We start from the raw sequence: 22076 nt of genomic DNA on the forward strand, positions 1-22076 counted from the left end.
TTTTAAATTCAACAGTTTCACCCAAAACAGTCATGGAGAGGGTGCTATCTTTCACTTTGATGATTGTGTCTGCAGTGGCCATGAATGGCCTGCCTAGGAGAATGGGATCAACACGATCTCCATTTGGATTGTCTTCCATGTCCATCACTACAAAATCAGCAGGGAGAATTAGTGTATTAACTTGAACTAGAATATCTTCTACAATACCTTTTGGATATTTTATAGAATGATCAGCTAGTTCAAGTCGCATTGAAGTCTTCTTCATCCCTTCTAAGCCAAGCTCTTGATAAACTGAATATGGCAAAACATTGATGCTTGCTCCCAAGTCCAACATGGCTCTTCCAACCTTCTTGCCTCCAATGTTAATGGGAATGTCAAAGCTGCTAGGATCATCTAGTTTTGGTGGAAGCTTCCTTTGCAACACAGCACTTACATTCTGGTCGAGCTTTACTCCTTCATTTGGAGCGAAATTGAGCTTGTGAGTTTTCAAGTCCTTGATGAATTTTCCATATGCAGGAATCTGTTCAATAAGATCAAGCAAAGGCAAATTGATATTAACTTTACTCAAAATATCATAAATCTCTTTAAAAGCCTTATCTTGCTTTGCTTTCTTAAGACGGCCTGGAAATGGAATCTGTGGAACATATGGAGCGGGTGGCACGTATCTATCTTCTTGAAGATGTGGTGGCACAAATTTGTCATCCCTTTTATGCAATTGGAATTGATCGGATTTCTGAGAATCTGATTTGGCCTTAGGAGCAGATTGAGAAGTTTTGAGTTGTTCTCCTTCCGTAGCCATGGTCTCCTCGTCTTTATCTTCTACAATCACAACATCATTTGAAAGATTAGAATCATCTTTATTATCAATGATCTTACCTGATCTGAGCACATGAATGGCCTTGGCTTCTGGGTTCTTTGGATTGATCTCAGTTTGGCTTGGCCATTTCCCAGGCACTCTTTGAGTTATTTCAGCAGCTATTTGGCCTAATTGGACTTCCAATTTGGAGATGGCAGCTTGTGTAGTTTGCTGAAAATTGGATTGGTTGATTGCCATCTGCTTCACTATATCTTCCAATGATGATGATGATTGTTGTGGCCTTTGGAATGAAGGGGGATTTGCTTGATTCTGGGTATTTCTCCATGAAAAGTTTGGATGATTCCTCCAACCTGGATTATAACTTTGAGAGTATGGATCATTTCTTGGACCTTGGTTGTAGGAATTTACCAACTTAGCTTGCTCTTGCACAAATTCTGGATATCCAGCCCCAAGTGGACAAGCTGTGGTAGCATGGTCATGAGATTCACAAATGCTACACACTTCCTTCGGAGGGCTTCTTGAGTTTAATGCAAGAAGAGCATCTAGCTTTTGTTCCATTTTTGAAATCTGCACACTAGAAGCATCATTAGAACCACTAATAACACGTTTACCTCTTGTATCCGTATGTTGGGTCTCCATTGCTATCTCCTCAAAGAGTTCGTACGTTTCTTCTGGAGTTTTGGTTTTAAAAGAACCACCTGCAAAATTGGTGACTATATTATGACTAGAAGGGGTTAGTCCTTTATAAAACATACGCATTTGAAGCTTCAATGGAATCCCATGATGAGGACATTGGTTGAGCAACCCATTGAATTTCTCCCATGCTTCACAAAACGATTCATCATCTTGCTATGCAAATAACAAGATCTTGTCCCTAAGCATGTCGGTCTTTTGCGTGGAGAAGTATTTTTCCAGGAACTTCTTTTGAATGGCAGACCATGTAGTGAGTGAACCAGGCTTCAAAGAATTCAACCAATACTTCGCCTTATCCTTTAAAGTGTATGGAAACACTCTCATTCGAAGTTGATCTTCTGTCACACCTGTCAAGGGAAAAGAACTCACAACATTAAAAATATCCTTTATATGAGTCAATGGATCTTCATTAGCTAAACCATAAAAGGAAGGCAGCATATTAAGATGAGAAGATTTAAGCTCATAATTTCGAGCTACAGTGGGCAGCAAAATGCTTGAAGGAGATGCTGGAATTGTTGGGATATCAAGTTCTCCCATGAACTCAATGGCAGCCATCATTTCTTCTTCTTCTTGGTCTGAACTTGCTTCCGAATTTGAAAGTGAAGAACCAGGAAGTTCAGTGTGGAGAGCAAGACTTGTAAATGTAGCAAGAGCTTGCTCTTTTGCAGTTGACAACTCCCTTTCTAGACGATTCTGAATTTCAGAGGTCACTCGTCTGGGTTGCAATGATGGTCCTACGTTCAAAGATCTAGAACGTTGGAACGAAGACCTCACTTGTTCAAGTAATGGCTTTTTAGACATAAACTACCTGAAACAGAAAATTAGATTAATTAGAAACACTAAAAAGAATAGGGTAACCTTGGGCACATAACCAGGGAAGAACTTTCGTTCAGTCCCCGGCAACGGCGCCAAAATTTGTTGTTAATATTATGTTAACTCGCAATTGTACGGGGCAATTAGTAGTATAGCAAGACAAGTACGAGGTCGTACCCACGAAGACTGAGAAGTTAAAACTAGTTATGTACTTAGATTACCAAATTCAAGAAAGTAGGAGGTTATGTCTAAAACAGAATTTAAAACAAGAGTGGTTGTGATTGTTGAACAAAAGAAGCAAAATGAAATTGCAAACAAAAACAAGTAAACAAATGTAACAAAGAGTGGTTTTAAGAGTTGGAAAACAGATTTTGAGACTAGGGCATTCGAATCACCATAACAATTCAATTCTGGGTTATAAAGATTCAAGTAACAAGTCTAATTCAGATTCAAAGATTGATTCTAGCTAAAGTATGATTAGGCCATGGTGTTTGGTCCTAACCTTGTGTTCCTAATTCCCTAATTTGATCATTTGTTGTCTAACCTAAAATTAAGCATTAGGAACCCATTAAGCATAGAAGAACATTTTAAACAACCAAGTATGTATCTAATCCCTGTTGTCGAATGTCCATACATACTCTTCCTATTCATAGTTCAATTCGAATTAAAGCATGGTGTATACTCTTAATTCAAACCAAGATAGTTAACAAACAAGTTCTAATGGTGATCAATCATTCAAATAAGCATGTTAACTTATAAGCATAATGAATAAGAACATGAATCATGAATCAAACTTGAAACTCCAAACTTATAAACCCAGAATATTCATGTTAGGTTACATCGAAGCCCTAGTTATGGATTTAGCTACTCATAATGGAAAAGAGACTTGAACAGAAATGAGAAAACATAATGGATACAATAAGAGTAGAAAAACCCTTTTTCTGAAGTTCTTGTGGTGTCCAAGGCTTCTCCAAGTGCTTCTCCACTTCTAATGCTTCTCCAAGAGCTTCCCCACTTCTAGAAAGATGTATGAAGGATATGGAGGTGATTTGGGATGAGTTTGAGTGAGTGGTGATGGCTAAGGAAGATGAAATTCGTAGGGAAATGGAAGAGAGGTTTGCTGGAGTTGTTTTGGTGATTGTTGGAGTGTTTGGGATTTTGAGAGTGTTTGAGGATGGTTGGAGTGAATTGTGGGGGTTGTGAATCTCAGGAATTGTTGTGTCTTGAATGTGGAATGGATGTGGTATTTATAGGGAGAGGGGAGTGATAAATCTGAATTCAATATGGCTAATGCATACAACACTTGCATTATAAAAGATGAATTGGTTGATGCACTTCACTAATGCATACAACACTTGCATTATAAAATCTGAATTGGTTGATGCACTTCACCAATAAATCCCACCAGCAGCCCTAGGTCATCTTCATGTCACCATGACCAAGCTTCCAACCAGCTACAATAGCTCATGCCTAGCTCACCATGACCAAGCTTCCAACCAGCTCATCCTCATGTCAGCATGACCAGCAACTTCAAGGGCTTACAACTTGGGCTTCTCTTAAGCAAATGACGACTTTAAGATGTCCATTGTGAAGTTCAGAATGTGTATGATCCAACCACACAAGTATTGGCCCAATCCAATCTCGGAGGAGGAAGTTAAGGCCGAAACAAATTGCTAACTCGTTTTGCTCGCTGACAAAAATCCATCCTGAGCATGGTTCAGTGTTTGCTAGGTTACGGACTCCAGAGTTATCCAATGGGGCTGCATTTTGGATATGTTATAGTACACACCCATTGGAACAACTTTCATGAAGAATGCGGCCTCCTCCGAGCTGTGTAGGTTGCTGAAACAGATCTTGCAATGTGACCCACGAAACTGGACTGGTAAGGGGCTGTAGGAAAAATGAGTTTGTCTTTAAGCTCTTCTTCCATTCATCCAAATTAGGCCTTAACATGCTTGAATTGCATGAATTATGCTCTCTTGCTCTATTGGCCTACAAAACACACAAATAGAGGCAAATAACTCAGAATTATAGAAAACTAAGCAAAAGAAGTAAGTAAATTGGGCATGTATACGTATGAAATTATGAGCTTAACAACCAACCACTCCAATTAGGAACGAACTGCCGTTGAACTTGAATTGTCCAATTTGGAACACCTACTGATTTCGGATCAAGCCCAAAACTTGGGCAACATCATAATATGGTGGGAGGAGTCACTTGGTGAGTTTTGAGTGAAATCCAATCGCTAGAAGTATGGAGTATACCAACCACTCCAATTAGAAACGAACTGTCGTTGAAATTGAATTGACCAATTTCTCACACCTATTGATTTCGGATCGATCCCAAAACTTGGGCAACATCATAATATGGTGGGAGGAGTCATTTGGTCAGTTTTGAGTGAAATCCAATCGCTAGAAGTATGGAATACACCAACCACTCCAATTAGGAACGAACTACCGTTGAACTTGAATTGTCCAATTTGGAAGACCTATTGATTTCGCATCGAGCCCAAAACTTGGGCAACATCATAACATGGTGGGAGGAGTCATTTGGTGAGTTTTGAGTAAAATCCAATCGCTAGAAGTATGGAATACACCAACCACTCCAATTAGGAACAAACTGCCGTTGAACTTGAATTGTCCAATTTCTCACACCTATTGATTTCGGATCGAGCCCCAAACTTGGGCAACATCATAATATGGTGGGAGGAGTCACTTGGTGAGTTTTGAGTGAAATCCAATCGCTAGAAGTGTGGAATACACCAACCACTTCAATTAGGAACGAACTGCCGTTGATCTTGAATTGTCCAATTTCTCACACCTATTGATTTCGGATCAAACCCAAAACTTGGGCAACATCATAATATCGTGGGTGGAGTCATTTGGTGAGTTTTGATTGAAATCCAATCGCTAGAAGTACGGAATACACCAACCACTCCAATTAGGAACGAACTGCCGTTGAACTTGAATTGTCCAATTTCTCACACCTATTGATTTCGGATCGAGCCCAAAACTTGGGCAACATCATAATATGGTGGGAGGAGTCATTTGGGGAGTTTTGAGTGAAATCCAATCGCTAGATGTATGGAATACACCAACCACTCCAATTAGGAACGAACTTCCGTTGAACTTGAATTGTCCAATTTGTCACACCTATTGATTTCGGATCGAGCGCAAAACTTGGGCAACATCATAATATGGTGGGAGGAGTCATTTGGTGAGTTTTGAGTGAAATCCAATCGCTAGAAGTTTGGAATACACCAACCATTGCAATTAGGAACGAACTGCCGTTGAACTTGAATTGTCCAATTTCTCAGACCTATTGATTTCGGATCGAGCCCCAAACTTGGGCTACATCATAATATTGTGGGAGGAGCTATTTGGTGAGTTTTGAGTGAAATCCAATCGCTAGAAGTATGGAATACACCAACCACTCCAATTTGGAACGAACTTCCGTTGAACTTGAATTGTCCAATTTGTCACACCTATTGATTTCGGATCGAGCCCAAAACTTGGGCAACATCATAATATGGTGGGAGGAGTCATTTGGTGAGTTTTGAGTGAAATCCAATCGCTAGAAGTATGGAATACACCAACCACTCCAATTAGGAACGAACTGTCGTTGAAATTGATTTGACCAATTTCTCACCCCTATTGATTTCGGATAGAGCCCAAAACTTGGGCAACGTCATAATATGGTGGGAGGAGTCATTTGGGGAGTTTTGAGTGAAATCCAATCGCTAGAAGTATGGAATACACCAACCACTCCAATTAGGAACGAACTGCCGTTGAACTTGAATTGTCCAATTTCTCACACCTATTGCTTTCGGACCGAGCCCCAAACTTGGGCAACATCATAATATGGTGGGAGGAGTCATTTGGTGAGTTTTGAGTGAAATCCAATCCCTAGAAGTATGGAATACACCAGACACTCCAATAAGGAACGAACTGCCGTTGAACTTGAATTGTCCAATTTCTCACACCTATTGATTTCGGATCGAGCCCAAAACTTGGGCAACATCATAATAATATAGTGGGAGGAGTCATTTGGTTAGTTTTGAGTGAAATCCAATCGCTAGAAGTATGGAATACACCAACCACTCCAATTAGGAAAGAACTGCCGTTGAACTTGAATTGTCCAATTTGGAACACCTATTGATTTCGTATCGATCCCAAAACTTGGGCAACATCATAATATGGTGGGAGGAGTCATTTGGTGAGTTTTGAGTGAAATCCAATAGTTAGAAGTGTGGAAGACACCAACCACTCCAATTAGGAACGAACTGCCGTTGAAATTGAATTGTCCAATTTGGAACACCTATTGATTTCTGATCGATCCCAAAACTTGGGCAACAACATAATATGGTGGGAGGAGTCGTTTGGTGAGTTTTGAGTGAAATCCAATCGCTGGAAGTATGGTATACACCAACAACTCCAATTAGGAACGAACTGCCGTTGAACTTGAATTGTCCAATTTCTCACACCTATTGATTTCGGATCGGGCCCAAAACTTGGGCAACATCATAATATCGTGGGTGGAGTCATTTGGTGAGTTTTGAGTGAAATCCAATCGCTAGAAGTACGGAATACACCAACCACTCCAATTAGGAACAAACTGCCGTTGAACTTGAATTGTCCAATTTCTCACACCTATTGATTTCGGATCGAGCCCAAAACCTGGGCAACATCATAATATGGTGGGAGAAGTCATTTGGGGAGTTTTGAGTGAAATCTAATCGCTAGATGTATGGAATACACCAACCACTCCAATTAGGAACGAACTTCCGTTGAACTTGAATTGTCCAATTTGTCACACCTATTGATTTCGGATCGAGCGCAAAACTTGGGCAACATCATAATATGGTGGGAGGAGTCATTTGGTGAGTTTTGAGTGAAATCCAAGCGCTAGAAGTATGGAATACACCAACCACTCCAATTAGTAACGAACTGCCGTTGAACTTGAATTGTCCAATTTGGAACACTTATTGATTTCGGATCGAGCCCAAAACATGGGCAACAACATAATATGGTGGGAGGAGTCATTTGGTGAGTTTTGAGTGAAATCCAATCGCTAGAAGTATGGAATGCAACAACCACTCCAATTACGAACGAACTGCCGTTGAACTTGAATTGTCCAATTTGGAACACCTATTGATTTCGGATAGAGCCCCAAACTTGGGGAACATCATAATATGGTGGGAGGAGTCATTCGGTGAGTTTTGGGTGAAATCCAATCGCTAGAAGTATGGAATACACCAACCACTCCAATTAGGAATGAACTGCCGTTGAACTTGAATTTTTCAATTTGGAACACCAATTTATTTCGGATCGAGCCCAAAACTTGGGCAACATCATAATTTGTTGGGAGGAGTCATTTGGTTAGTTTTGAGTGAAATCCAATCGCTAGAAGTATGGAATACACCAACCACTACAATTAGTAACGAACTGCCGTTGAACTTGAATTGTCCAGTTTGGAACACCTATTGATTTCGGATCGAGCCCAAAACTTGGCCAACATCATAATATGGTGGGAGGAGTCATTTGGTGAATTTTGAGTGAAATCCAATCGCTAGAAGTATGGAATGCACCAACCACTCCAATTAGGAACGAACTCCCGTTGAACTTGATTTGTCCAATTTCTCACACCTATAGATTTCGGATCGAGCCCAAAACTCGGGCAACATCTTAATATGGTGGGAGGAGTCATTTGGTGAGTTTTGAGTGAAATACAATCGCTAGAAGTATGGAATACACCAACCACTCCACTTAGGAACGAACTGCCGTTGAACTTGAATTGTCCAATTTCTCACACCTATTGATTTCGGATCGAGCCCAAAACTTGGGAAACGTCATAATATGGTGGGAGGAGTCATTTGGGGAGTTTTGAGTGAAATCCAATCGCTAGAAGTATGGAATACACCAACCACTCCACTTAGGAACGAACTTCCGTTGAACTTGAATTGTCCAATTTGGAACACCTTTTGATTTCGGATCGAGCCCCAAGCTTGGGCAACATCATAATATGTTGGGATGAGTCATTTGGTTAGTTTTGAGTGAAATCCAATCGCTAGAAGTATGGAATACACCAACCACTCCAATTAGTAACGAACTGTCGTTGAACTTGAATTTTTCAATTTGGAACACCTATTGATTTCGGATCGAGCCCAAAACTTGGGCAACATCATAATATGGTGGGAGGAGTCATTTGGTGAGTTTTGAGTGAAATCCAATCGCTAGAAGTATGGAATGCACCAACCACTCCAATTACGAACGAACTGCCGTTGAACTTCAATTGTCCAATTTGGAACACCTATTGATTTCGGATAGAGCCCCAAACTTGGGCAACATCATAATATGGTGGGAGGAGTCATTCGGTGAGTTTTGGGTATGGAATACACCAACCACTCCAATTAGGAATGAACTTCCGTTGAACTTGAATTTTTCAATTTGGAACACCATTAGATTTCGGATCGAGCTCAAAACTTTGGCAACATCATAATACGGTGGGAGGAGTCATTTGGTGAGTTTTGAGTGAAATCCAATCGCTAGGAGTATGGAATACACCAAGCACTCCAATTAGGAACGAACTGCCGTTGAACTTGAATTGTCCAATTTGGAACACCTTTTGATTTCGGATCGAGCCCAAAACTTGGGCAATATCATAATATGGTGGGAGGAGTCATTTGGGGAGTTTTGAGTGAAATCCAATCGCTAGAAGTATGGAATACACCAACCACTCCAATTAGGAACGATCTGCCGTTGAACTTGAATTGTCCAATTTCTCACAGCTATTGATTTCGGATCGAGCCCCAAGCTTCGGCAACATCATAATATGGTGGGAGGAGTCATTTGGTGAGTTTTGAGTGAAATCCAATCGCCAGAAGTATGGAATACACCAACCACTCAAATTAGGAACGAACTGCCGTTGAACTTGAATTGTCCAATTTCTCGAACCTATTGATTTCGGATCAAGCCCAAAACTTGGGCAACATCATAATATGTTGGGAGGAGTCATTTGGTGAGTTTTGAGTGAAATACAATCGCTAGAAGTATGGAACACACCAACCACTACAATTAGGAACGAACTGCCGTTGAACTTGAATTGTCCAATTTCGAACACCTATTGATTTCGGATCGAGCCCCAAACTTGGGCAACATCATAATATGGTGGGAGGAGTCATTTGGTGTGTTTTGAGTGAAGTCCAATCGCTAGAAGTATGGAATACACCAACCACTCCAATTAGGAACGAACTGCCGTTGAACTTGAATTGTCCAATTTGGAACACCTATTGATTTCGGATCGAGCCCAAAACTTGGGCAACATCATAATATGGTGGGAGGATTCATTTGGTTAGTTTTGAGTGAAATCCAATTGCTAGAAGTATGGAATACACCAACCACTCCAATTAGGAACGAACTGCCGTTGAACTTGAATTGTCCAATTTTTAACACCTATTGATTTCGGATCGAGCCCAAAACTTGGGCAACGTCATAATATGGTGGGAGGAGTCATTTGGTGAGTTTTGAGTGAAATCCATTCGCTAGAAGTATGGAATACACCAGCCACTCCAATTAGGAACGAACTGCCGTTGAACTTGAATTGTCCAATTTCTCACAGCTATTGATTTCGGATCGAGCCCAAAAGTTGGGCAATGTCTTAATATGGTGGGAGGAGTCATTTGGTGAGTTTTGAGTGAAATACAATCGCTAGAAGTATGGAATACACCAACCACTCCAATTAGGAACGAACTGCCGTTGAACTTGAATTGTCCAATTTGGAACACCTATTGATTTCGGATCGAGCCCAAAACTTGGGCAACATCATAATATGTTGGGAGGAGTCATTTGGTTAGTTTTGAGTGAAATCCAATCGCTAGAAGTATGGAATACACCAACCACTCCAATTATAAACGAACTGCCGTTGAACTTGAATTGTCCAATTTGGAACACCTATTGATTTCGGATCAAGCCCAAAACTTGGGCAATATCATAATATCGTGGGAGGAGTCATTTGGTGAGTTTTGAGTGAAATCGAATCGCTAGAAGTATGGAATGCACCAACCACTCCAATTACGAACGAACTGCCGTTGAACTTGAATTGTCCAATTTGGAACACCTATTGATTTCGGATAGAGCCCCAAACTTGGGCAACATCATAATATGGTGGGAGGAGTCATTCGGTGAGTTTTGGGTGAAATCCAATCGCTAGAAGTATGGAATACACCAACCACTCCAATTAGGAATGAATTGCCGTTGAACTTGAATTTTTCAATTTGGAACACCAATAGATTTCGGATCGAGCTCAAAACTTGGGCAACATCATAATACGGTGGGAGGAGTCATTTGGTGAGTTTTGAGTGAAATCCAATCGCTAGGAGTATGGAATACACCAAGCACTCCAATTAGGAACGAACTGCCGTTGAACTTGAATTGTCCAATTTGGAACACCTTTTGATTTCGGATCGAGCCCAAAACTTGGGCAATATCATAATATGGTGGGAGGAGTCATTTGGGGAGTTTTGAGTGAAATCCAATCGCTAGAAGTATGGAATACACCAACCACTCCAATTAGGAACGATCTGCCGTTGAACTTGAATTGTCCAATTTCTCACAGCTATTGATTTCGGATCGAGCCCCAAGCTTCGGCAACATCATAATATGGTGGGAGGAGTCATTTGGTGAGTTTTGAGTGAAATCCAATCGCTAGAAGTATGGAACACACCAACCACTACAATTAGGAACGAACTGCCGTTGAACTTGAATTGTCCAATTTCGAACACCGATTGATTTCGGATCAAGCTCCAAACTTGGGCAACATCATAATATGGTGGGAGGAGTCATTTGGTGTGTTTTCAGTGAAATCCAATCGCTAGAAGTATGGAATACACCAACCACTGCAATTAGGAACGAACTGCCGTTGAACTTGAATTGTCCAATTTGGAACACCTATTGATTTCGGATCGAGCCCAAAACTTGGGCAACATCATAATATGTTGGGAGGAGTCATTTGGTGAGTTTTGAGTGAAATCCAATCGCTAGAAGTATGGAATACACCAACCACTCCACTTAGGAACGAACTGCCGTTGAACTTGAATCGTCCAATTTGGAACACCTATTGATTTCGGATCGAGCCCCAAACTTGGGCAACATAATAATATGGTGGGAGGAGTCATTTGGTGAGTTTTGAGTGAAATCCAATCGCTAGAAGTATGGAATGCACTAACCACTCCAATTACGAACGAACTGCCGTTGAACTTGAATTGTCCAATTTGGAACACCTATTGATTTCGGATAGAGCCCCAAACTTGAGCAACATCATAATGTGGTGGGAGGAGTCATTCGGTGAGTTTTGGGTGAAATCCAATCGCTAGAAGTATGGAATACACCAACCACTCGAATTAGGAATGAACTGCCGTTGAACTTGAATTTTTCAATTTGGAACACCTATAGATTTCGGATCGAGCTCAAAACTTGGGCAACATTATAATACGGTGGGAGGAGTCATTTGGTGAGTTTTGAGTGAAATCCAATCGCTAGGAGTATGGAATACACCAAGCACTCCAATTAGGAACGAACTGCCGTTGAACTTGAATTGTCCAATTTGGAACACCTTTTCATTTCGGATCGAGCCCAAAACTTGGGCAATATCATAATATGGTGGGAGGAGTCATTTGGGGAGTTTTGAGTGAAATCCAATCGCTAGAAGTATGGAATACACCAACCACTCCAATTAGGAACGATCTGCTGTTGAACTTGAATTGTCCAATTTCTCACAGCTATTGATTTCGGATCGAGCCCCAGACTTCGGCAACATCATAATATGGTGGGAGGAGTCATTTGGTGAGTTTTGAGTGAAATCCAATCGCTAGAAGTATGGAATACACCAACCACTCAAATTAGGAACGAACTGCCGTCGAACTTGAATTGTCCAATTTCTCGAACCTATTGATTTCGGATCAAGCCCAAAACTTGGGCAACATCATAATATGTTGGGAGGAGTCATTTGGTGAGTTTTGAGTGAAATACAATCGCTAGAAGTATGGAACACACCAACCACTACAATTAGGAACGAACTGCCGTTGAACTTGAATTGTCCAATTTCGAACACCTATTGATTTCGGATCGAGCCCCAAACTTGGGCAACATCATAATATGGTGGGAGGAGTCATTTGGTGTGTTTTGAGTGAAATCCAATCGCTAGAAGTATGGAATACACCAACCACTCCAATTAGGAACGAACTGCCGTTGAACTTGAATTGTCCAATTTGGAACACCTATTGATTTCGGATCGAGCCCAAAACTTGGGCAACATCATAATATGGTGGGAGGATTCATTGGTTAGTTTTGAGTGAAATCCAATCGCTAGAAGTATGGAATACACCAACCACTCCAATTAGGAACGAACTACCGTTGAACTTGAATTGTCCAATTTGGAACACCTATTGATTTCGGATCGACCCCAAAACGTGGGCAACGTCATAATATGGTGGGAGGAGTCATTTGGTGAGTTTTGAGTGAAATCCATTCGCTAGAAGTATGGAATACACCAACCACTCCAATTAGGAACGAACTGCCGTTGAACTTGAATTGTCCAATTTCTCACAGCTATTGATTTCGGATCGAGCCCAAAAGTTGGGCAACATCTTAATATGGTGGGAGGAGTCATTTGGTGAGTTTTGAGTGAAATACAATCGCTAGAAGTGTGGAATACACCAACCACTCCAATTAGGAACGAACTGCCGTTGAACTTGAATTGTCCAATTTGGAACACCTATTGATTTCGGATCTAGCCCAAAACTTGGGCAACATCATAATATGGTGGGAGGAGTCATTTGGTGAGTTTTCAGTGAAATACAATCGCTAGAAGTATGGAATACACCAACCACTCGAATTATAAACGAACTGCCGTTGAACTTGAATTGTCCAATTTCTCACACCTATTGATTTCGGATCGAGCCCAAAACTTAGGCAACATCATAATATGGTGGGAGGAGTCATTCCGTGTGTTTTGAGTGAAATCCAATCGCTAGAAGTATGGAATACACCAACCACTCAAATTAGGAACGAACTGCCGTTGAACTTGAATTGTCGAATTTGGAATACCTATTGATTTCGGATCGAGCCCAAAACTTGGGCATCATCATAACATGGTGGGAGGATTCATTTGGTTAGTTTTGAGTGAAATCCAATCGCTAGAAGTATGGAATACACCAACCACTCAAATTAGGAACGAACTGCCGTTGAACTTGAATTGTCCAATTTCTCGAACCTATTGATTTCGGATCAAGCCCAAAACTTGGGCAACATCATAATATGTTGGGAGGAGTCATTTGGTTAGTTTTGAGTGAAATACAATCGCTAGAAGTATGGAACACACCAACCACTACAATTAGGAACGAACTGCCGTTGAACTTGAATTGTCCAATTTCGAACACCTATTGATTTTGGATCGAGCCCAAAACTTGGGCAACATCATAATATGGTGGGAGGAGTCATTTGGTGAGTTTTGAGTGAAATCCAATCGCTAGAAGTATGGAATACACCAACCACTCCAATTAGGAACGAACTGCCGTTGAACCTGAATAGTCCAATTTGGAACACCTATTGATTTCGGATCGAGCCCAAAACTTGGGCAACATCATAATATGGTAGTTGGAGTTATTTGTTGAGTTTTGAGTGAAATCCAGTCGCTAGAAGTATGGAATACACCAACCACTCCAATTACGAACGAACTGCCGTTGAACTTGAATTGTCCCATTTCTCACATCTATTGATTTCGGATAGAGCCCCAAACTTGGGCAACATCATAATATGGTGGGAGGAGTCATTTGGTGAGTTTTGAGTGAAATCCAATCGCTAGAAGTATGGAATACACCAACCACTCCAATTAGGAACGAACTGCCGTTGAACCTGAATAGTCCAATTTGGAACACCTATTGATTTCGGATCGAGCCCAAAACTTGGGCAACATCATAATATGGTAGTTGGAGTTATTTGTTGAGTTTTGAGTGAAATCCAGTCGCTAGAAGTATGGAATACACCAACCACTCCAACTAGGAACGAAATGCCGTTGAACTTGAATTGTCCAATTTGGAAGACCTATTGATTTCGGATCGAGCCCAAAACTTGGGCAACATCATAATATGGTGGGAGGAGTCATTTGGTTAGTTTTGAGTGAAATCCAATCGATAGAAGTATGGAATACACCAACCACTCCAATTAGGAACGAACAGCCGTTGAACTTGAATTGTCCAATTTGGAAGACCTATTGATTTAGGATCGAGCCCAAAACTTGGGCAACATCATAATATGGTGGGATGAGTCATTTGGTTAGTTTTGAGTGAAATCCAATCGATAGAAGTATGGAATACACCAACCACTCCAATTAGGAACGAACTGCCGTTGAACTCTAATTGTCAAATTTGGAAGACCTATTGATTTCGGATCGAGCCCAAAACTTGGGCAACATCATAATATGGTGGGAGGAGTCATTTGGTGAGTTTTGAGTGAAATCCAATCGCTAGAAGTATGGAATACACCAACCACTCCAATTAGGAACGAACAGCCGTTGAACTCTAATTGTCAAATTTGGAAGACCTATTGATTTCGGATCGAGCCCAAAACTTGGGCAACATCAGAATATGGTGGGAGGAGTCATTTGGTTAATTTTGAGTGAAATCCAATCGCTAGAAGTATGGAAGACACCAACCACTCCAATTATAAACGAACTGCCGTTGAACTTGAATTGTCCAATTTGGAACACCTATTGATTTTGGATCGAGCCCAAAACTTGGGCAACATCATAATATGGTGGGAGGAGTCATTTGGTGAGTTTTGAGTGAAATCCATTCGCTAGAAGTATGGAATACACCAACCACTCCAATTAGGAACGAACTGCCGTTGAACTTGAATTGTCCAATTTGGAACACCTATTGATTTTGGATCGAGCCCAAAACTTGGGCAACATCTTAATATGGTGGGAGGAGTCATTTGGTGAGTTTTGAGTGAAATACAATCGCAAGAAGTATGGAATACACCAACCACTCCAATTAGGAACGAACTGCCGTTGAACTTGAATTGTCCAATTTCTCACACCTATTGATTTCGGATCGAGCCCAAAACTTGGGCAACAACATAATATGGTGGGAGGAGTCATTTGGTGAGTTTTGAGTGAAATCCAATCGCTAGAAGTATGGAATACACCAACCACTCCAATTCGGAACGAACTGCCGTTGAACTCTAATTGTCAAATTTGGAAGACCTATTGATTTCGGATCGAGCCCAAAACTTGGGCAACATCATAATATGGTGGGAGGAGTCATTTGGTGAGTTTTGAGTGAAATCCAATCGCTAGAAGTATGGAATACACCAACCACTCCAATTAGGAACGAACTGCCGTTGAACTTGAATTGTCCAATTTCTCACACCTATTGATTTCGGATCGAGCCCCAAACTTGGGCAACACCATAATATGGTGGGCGGAGTCATTTGGTGAGTTTTGAGTGAAATCCAATCGCTAGAAGTATGGAATACACCAACCACTCCAATTAGGAACGAACTGCCGTTGAACTTGAATTGTCCAATTTGGAAGACCTATTGATTTCGGATCGAGCCCAAAACTTGGGCAACATCATAATATGGTGGGAGGAGTCATTCGGTTAGTTTTGAGTGAAATCCAATCGATAGAAGTATGGAATACACCAACCACTCCAATTAGGAACGAACTGCCGTTGAACTCTAATTGTCAAATTTGGAAGACCTATTGATTTCGGATCGAGCCCAAAACATGGGCAACATCATAATATGGTGGGAGGAGTCATTTGGTGAGTTTTGAGTGAAATCCAATCACTAGAAGTACGGAATACACCAACCACTCCAATTAGGAACGAACTGCCGTTGAACTTGAATTGTCCAATTTGGAACACCTGTTGATTTTGGATCGAGCCCAAAACTTGGGCAACATCATAATATGGTGGGAGAAGTCATTTGGTGAGTTTTGAGTGAAATCCAATCGCTTGAAGTATTGAATACACCAACCACTCCAATTAGGAACGAACTGCCGTTGAACTTGAATTGTCCAATTTGGAACACCTATTGATTTCGGATCGAGCCCAAAACTTGGGCAACATCATAATATGGTGGGAGGAGTCATTTGGTGAGTTTTGAGTGAAATCCAATCGCTAGAAGTATGGAATACACCAACCACTCCAATTAGGAACGAACTGCCGTTGAACCTGAATTGTCCAATTTGGAACACCTATTGATTTCGGATCGAGCCCAAAACTTGGGCAACATCATAATATGGTAGTTGGAGTTATTTGTTGAGTTTTGAGTGAAATCCAATCGCTAGAAGTATGGAATACACCAACCACTCCAATTAGGAACGAACTGCCGTTGAACATGAATTGTCCAATTTCTCACACCTATTGATTTCGGATCGAGCCCAATACTTGGGCAACATCATAATATGGTGGGAGGAGTCAATTGGTGAGTTTTGAGTGAAATCCAATCGCTAGAAGTATGGAATACACCAACCACTCCAATTAGGAACGAACTGCCGTTGAACTCTAATTGTCAAATTTGGAAGACCTATTGATTTCGGATCGAGCCCAAAACTTGGGCAACATCATAATATGGTGGGAGGAGTCATTTGGTGAGTTTTGAGTGAAATCCAATCGCTAGAAGTATGTAATACACCAACCACTCCAATTAGGAACGAACTGCCGTTGAACTTGAATTGTCCAATTTCTCACACCTATTGATTTCGGATCGAGCCCCAAACTTGGGCAACACCATAATATGGTGGGCGGAGTCATTTGGTGAGTTTTGAGCGAAATCCAATCGCTAGAAGTATGGAATACACCAACCACTCCAACTAGGAACGAACTGCCGTTGAACTTGAATTGTCCAATTTGGAAGAACTATTGATTTCGGATCGAGCCCAAAACTTGGGCAGCATCATAATATGGTGGGAGGAGTCATTTGGTTAGTTTTGAGTGAAATCCAATCGATAGAAGTATGGAATACACCAACCACTCCAATTAGGAACGAACAGCCGTTGAACTCTAATGGTCAAATTTGGAAGACCTATTGATTTCGGATCGAGCCCAAAACTTGGGCAACATCATAATATGGTGGGAGGAGTCATTTGGTGAGTTTTGAGTGAAATCCAATCGCTAGAAGTATGGAATACACCAACCACTCCAATTACGAACGAACTGCCGTTGAACTTGAATTGTCCCATTTCTCACATCTATTGATTTCGGATAGAGCCCCAAACTTGGGCAACATCATAATATGGTGGGAGGAGTCATTTGGTGAGTTTTGAGTGAAATCCAATCGCTAGAAGTATGGAATACACCAACCACTCCAATTAGGAACGAACTGCCGTTGAACATGAATTGTCCAATTTCTCACACCTATTGATTTCGGATCGAGCCCAATACTTGGGCAACATCATAATATGGTGGGAGGAGTCAATTGGTGAGTTTTGAGTGAAATCCAATCGCTAGAAGTATGGAATACACCAACCACTCCAATTAGGAACGAACTGCCGTTGAACTCTAATTGTCAAATTTGGAAGACCTATTGATTTCGGATCGAGCCCAAAACTTGGGCAACATCATAATATGGTGGGAGGAGTCATTTGGTGAGTTTTGAGTGAAATCCAATCGCTAGAAGTATGTAATACACCAACCACTCCAATTAGGAACGAACTGCCGTTGAACTTGAATTGTCCAATTTCTCACACCTATTGATTTCGGATCGAGCCCCAAACTTGGGCAACACCATAATATGGTGGGCGGAGTCATTTGGTGAGTTTTGAGCGAAATCCAATCGCTAGAAGTATGGAATACACCAACCACTCCAACTAGGAACGAACTGCCGTTGAACTTGAATTGTCCAATTTGGAAGAACTATTGATTTCGGATCGAGCCCAAAACTTGGGCAGCATCATAATATGGTGGGAGGAGTCATTTGGTTAGTTTTGAGTGAAATCCAATCGATAGAAGTATGGAATACACCAACCACTCCAATTAGGAACGAACAGCCGTTGAACTCTAATGGTCAAATTTGGAAGACCTATTGATTTCGGATCGAGCCCAAAACTTGGGCAACATCATAATATGGTGGGAGGAGTCATTTGGTGAGTTTTGAGTGAAATCCAATCGCTAGAAGTATGGAATACACCAACCACTCCAATTACGAACGAACTGCCGTTGAACTTGAATTGTCCCATTTCTCACATCTATTGATTTCGGATAGAGCCCCAAACTTGGGCAACATCATAATATGGTGGGAGGAGTCATTTGGTGAGTTTTGAGTGAAATCCAATCGCTAGAAGTATGGAATACACCAACCACTCCAATTAGGAACGAACTGCCGTTGAACCTGAATTGTCCAATTTGGAACACCTATTGATTTCGGATCGAGCCCAAAACTTGGGCAACATCATAATATGGTAGTTGGAGTTATTTGTTGAGTTTTGAGTGAAATCCAGTCGCTAGAAGTATGGAATACACCAACCACTCCAACTAGGAACGAAATGCCGTTGAACTTGAATTGTCCAATTTGGAAGACCTATTGATTTCGGATCGAGCCCAAAACTTGGGCAACATTATAATATGGTGGGAGGAGTCATTTGGTTAGTTTTGAGTGAAATCCAATCGATAGAAGTATGGAATACACCAACCACTCCAATTAGGAACGAACAGCCGTTGAACTTGAATTGTCCAATTTGGAAGACCTATTGATTTAGGATCGAGCCCAAAACTTGGGCAACATCATAATATGGTGGGATGAGTCATTTGGTTAGTTTTGAGTGAAATCCAATCGATAGAAGTATGGAATACACCAACCACTCCAATTAGGAACGAACTGCCGTTGAACTCTAATTGTCAAATTTGGAAGACCTATTGATTTCGGATCGAGCCCAAAACTTGGGCAACATCATAATATGGTGGGAGGAGTCATTTGGTGAGTTTTGAGTGAAATCCAATCGCTAGAAGTATGGAATACACCAACCACTCCAATTAGGAACGAACAGCCGTTGAACTCTAATTGTCAAATTTGGAAGACCTATTGATTTCGGATCGAGCCCAAAACTTGGGCAACATCATAATATGGTGGGAGGAGTCATTTGGTGAGTTTTGAGTGAAATCCAATCGCTAGAAGTATGGAATACACCAACCACTCCAATTACGAACGAACTACCGTTGAACTTGAATTGTCCCATTTCTCACATCTATTGATTTCGGATAGAGCCCCAAACTTGGGCAACATCATAATATGGTGGGAGGAGTCATTTGGTGAGTTTTGAGTGAAATCCAATCGCTAGAAGTATGGAATACACCAACCACTCCAATTAGGAACGAACTGCCGTTGAACTTGAATTGTCCAATTTGGAACACCTATTGATTTCGGATCGAGACCAAAACTTGGGCAACATCATAATATGGTGGGAGGAGTCATTTGCTGAGTTTTGAGTGAAATCCAATCGCTAGAATTACGGAATACACCAACCACTCCAATTAATAACGAACTTCCGTTGAACTTGAATTGTCCAATTTGGAACACCTATTGATTTTGGATCGAGCCCAAAACTTGGGCAACATCATAATATGGTCGGAGAAGTCATTTGGTGAGTTTTGAGTGAAATCCAATCGCTTGAAGTATTGAATACACCAACCACTCCAATTAGGAACGAACTGCCGTTGAACTTGAATTGTCCAATTTGGAACACCTATTGATTTCGGATCGAGCCCAAAACTTGGGCAACATCATAATATGGTGGGAGGAGTCATTTGGTGAGTTTTGAGTGAAATCCAATCGCTAGAAGTATGGAATACACCAACCACTACAATTAGGAACGAACTGCTGTTGAACCTGAATTGTCCAATTTGGAACACCTATTGATTTCGGATCGAGCCCAAAACTTGGGCAACATCATAATATGGTAGTTGGAGTTATTTGTTGAGTTTTGAGTGAAATCCAGTCGCTAGAAGTATGGAATACACCAACCACTCCAACTAGGAACGAAATGCCGTTGAACTTGAATTGTCCAATTTGGAAGACCTATTGATCTCGGATCGAGCCCAAAACTTGGGCAACATCATAATATGGTGGGAGGAGTCATTTGGTTAGTTTTGAGTGAAATCCAATCGATAGAAGTATGGAATACACCAACCACTCCAATTAGGAACGAACAGCCGTTGAACTTGAATTGTCCAATTTGGAAGACCTATTGATTTAGGATCGAGCCCAAAACTTGGGCAACATCATAATATGGTGGGAGGAGTCATTTGGTTAGTTTTGAGTGAAATCCAATCGATAGAAGTATGGAATACACCAACCACTCCAATTAGGAACGAACTGCCGTTGAACTCTAATTGTCAAATTTGGAAGACCTATTGATTTCGGATCGAGCCCAAAACTTGGGCAACATCATAATATGGTGGGAGGAGTCATTTGGTGAGTTTTGAGTGAAATCCAATCGCTAGAAGTATGGAATACACCAACCACTCCAATTAGGAACGAACTGCCGTTGAACATGAGTTGTCCAATTTCTCACACCTATTGATTTCGGATCGAGCCCAATACTTGGGCAACATCATAACATGGTGGGAGGAGTCAATTGGTGAGTTTTGAGTGAAATCCAATCGCTAGAAGTATGGAATACACCAACCACTCCAATTAGGAACGAACTGCCGTTGAACTTGAATTGTCCAATTTGGAACACCTATTGATTTTGGATCGAGCCCAAAACTTGGGCAACATCATAATATGGTGGGAGGAGTCATTTGGTGAGTTTTGAGTGAAATCCAATCGATAGAAGTATGGAATACACCAACCACTCCAATTAGGAACGAACTGCCGTTGAACTCTAATTGTCAAATTTGGAAGACCTATTGATTTCGGATCGAGCCCAAAACTTGGGCAACATCATAATATGGTGGGAGGAGTCATTTGGTGAGTTTTGGGTGAAATCCAATCGCTAGAAGTATGGAATACACCAACCACTCCAATTAGGAACGAACTGCCGTTGAACTTGAATTGTCCAATTTCTCACACCTATTGATTTCGGATCGAGCCCCAAACTTGGGCAACACCATAATATGGTGGGCGGAGTCATTTGGTGAGTTTTGAGCGAAATCCAATCGCTAGAAGTATGGAATACACCAACCACTCCAACTAGGAACGAACTGCCGTTGAACTTGTATTGTCCAATTTGGAAGACCTATTGATTTCGGATCGAGCCCAAAACTTGGGCAACATCATAATATGGTGGGAGGAGTCATTTGGTTAGTTTTGAGTGAAATCCAATCGCTAGAAGTATGGAATACACCAACCACTCCAATTAGGAACGAACTGCCGTTGAACTTGAATTGTCCAATTTCTCACACCTATTGATTTCGGATCGAGCCCCAAACTTGGGCAACACCATAATATGGTGGGCGGAGTCATTTGTGAGTTTTGAGCGAAATCCAATCGCTAGAAGTATGGAATACACCAACCACTCCAACTAGGAACGAACTGCCGTTGAACTTGAATTGTCCAATTTGGAACACCTATTGATTTCGGATCGAGCCCAAAACTTGGGCAACATCATAATATGGTGGGAGGAGTCATTTGGTTAGTTTTGAGTGAAATCCAATCGATAGAAGTATGGAATACACCAACCACTCGAATTAGGAACGAACAGCCGTTGAACTCTAATTGTCAAATTTGGAAGACCTATTGATTTCGGATCGAGC

At 41.2% G+C, this 22076-nt stretch overlaps 1 non-coding gene across 1 annotated transcript; it reads left to right on the plus strand.

The window, feature by feature from the left end:
• The first annotated feature begins 1592 nt into the window (after window positions 1-1592).
• LOC148295757 (small nucleolar RNA R71) lies at window positions 1593-1699 on the plus strand. Its single transcript, XR_015834880.1, has one exon. It is a non-coding gene; the product is annotated as a small nucleolar RNA R71 (small nucleolar RNA).
• Window positions 1700-22076: the final 20377 nt, after the last annotated feature.

Source organism: Prunus avium, chromosome 3 (assembly GCF_965620075.1).
Source record: "Prunus avium chromosome 3, drPruAviu1.hap1.1, whole genome shotgun sequence".
In the NCBI taxonomy this organism is placed as follows: Eukaryota; Viridiplantae; Streptophyta; class Magnoliopsida; order Rosales; family Rosaceae; genus Prunus; species Prunus avium.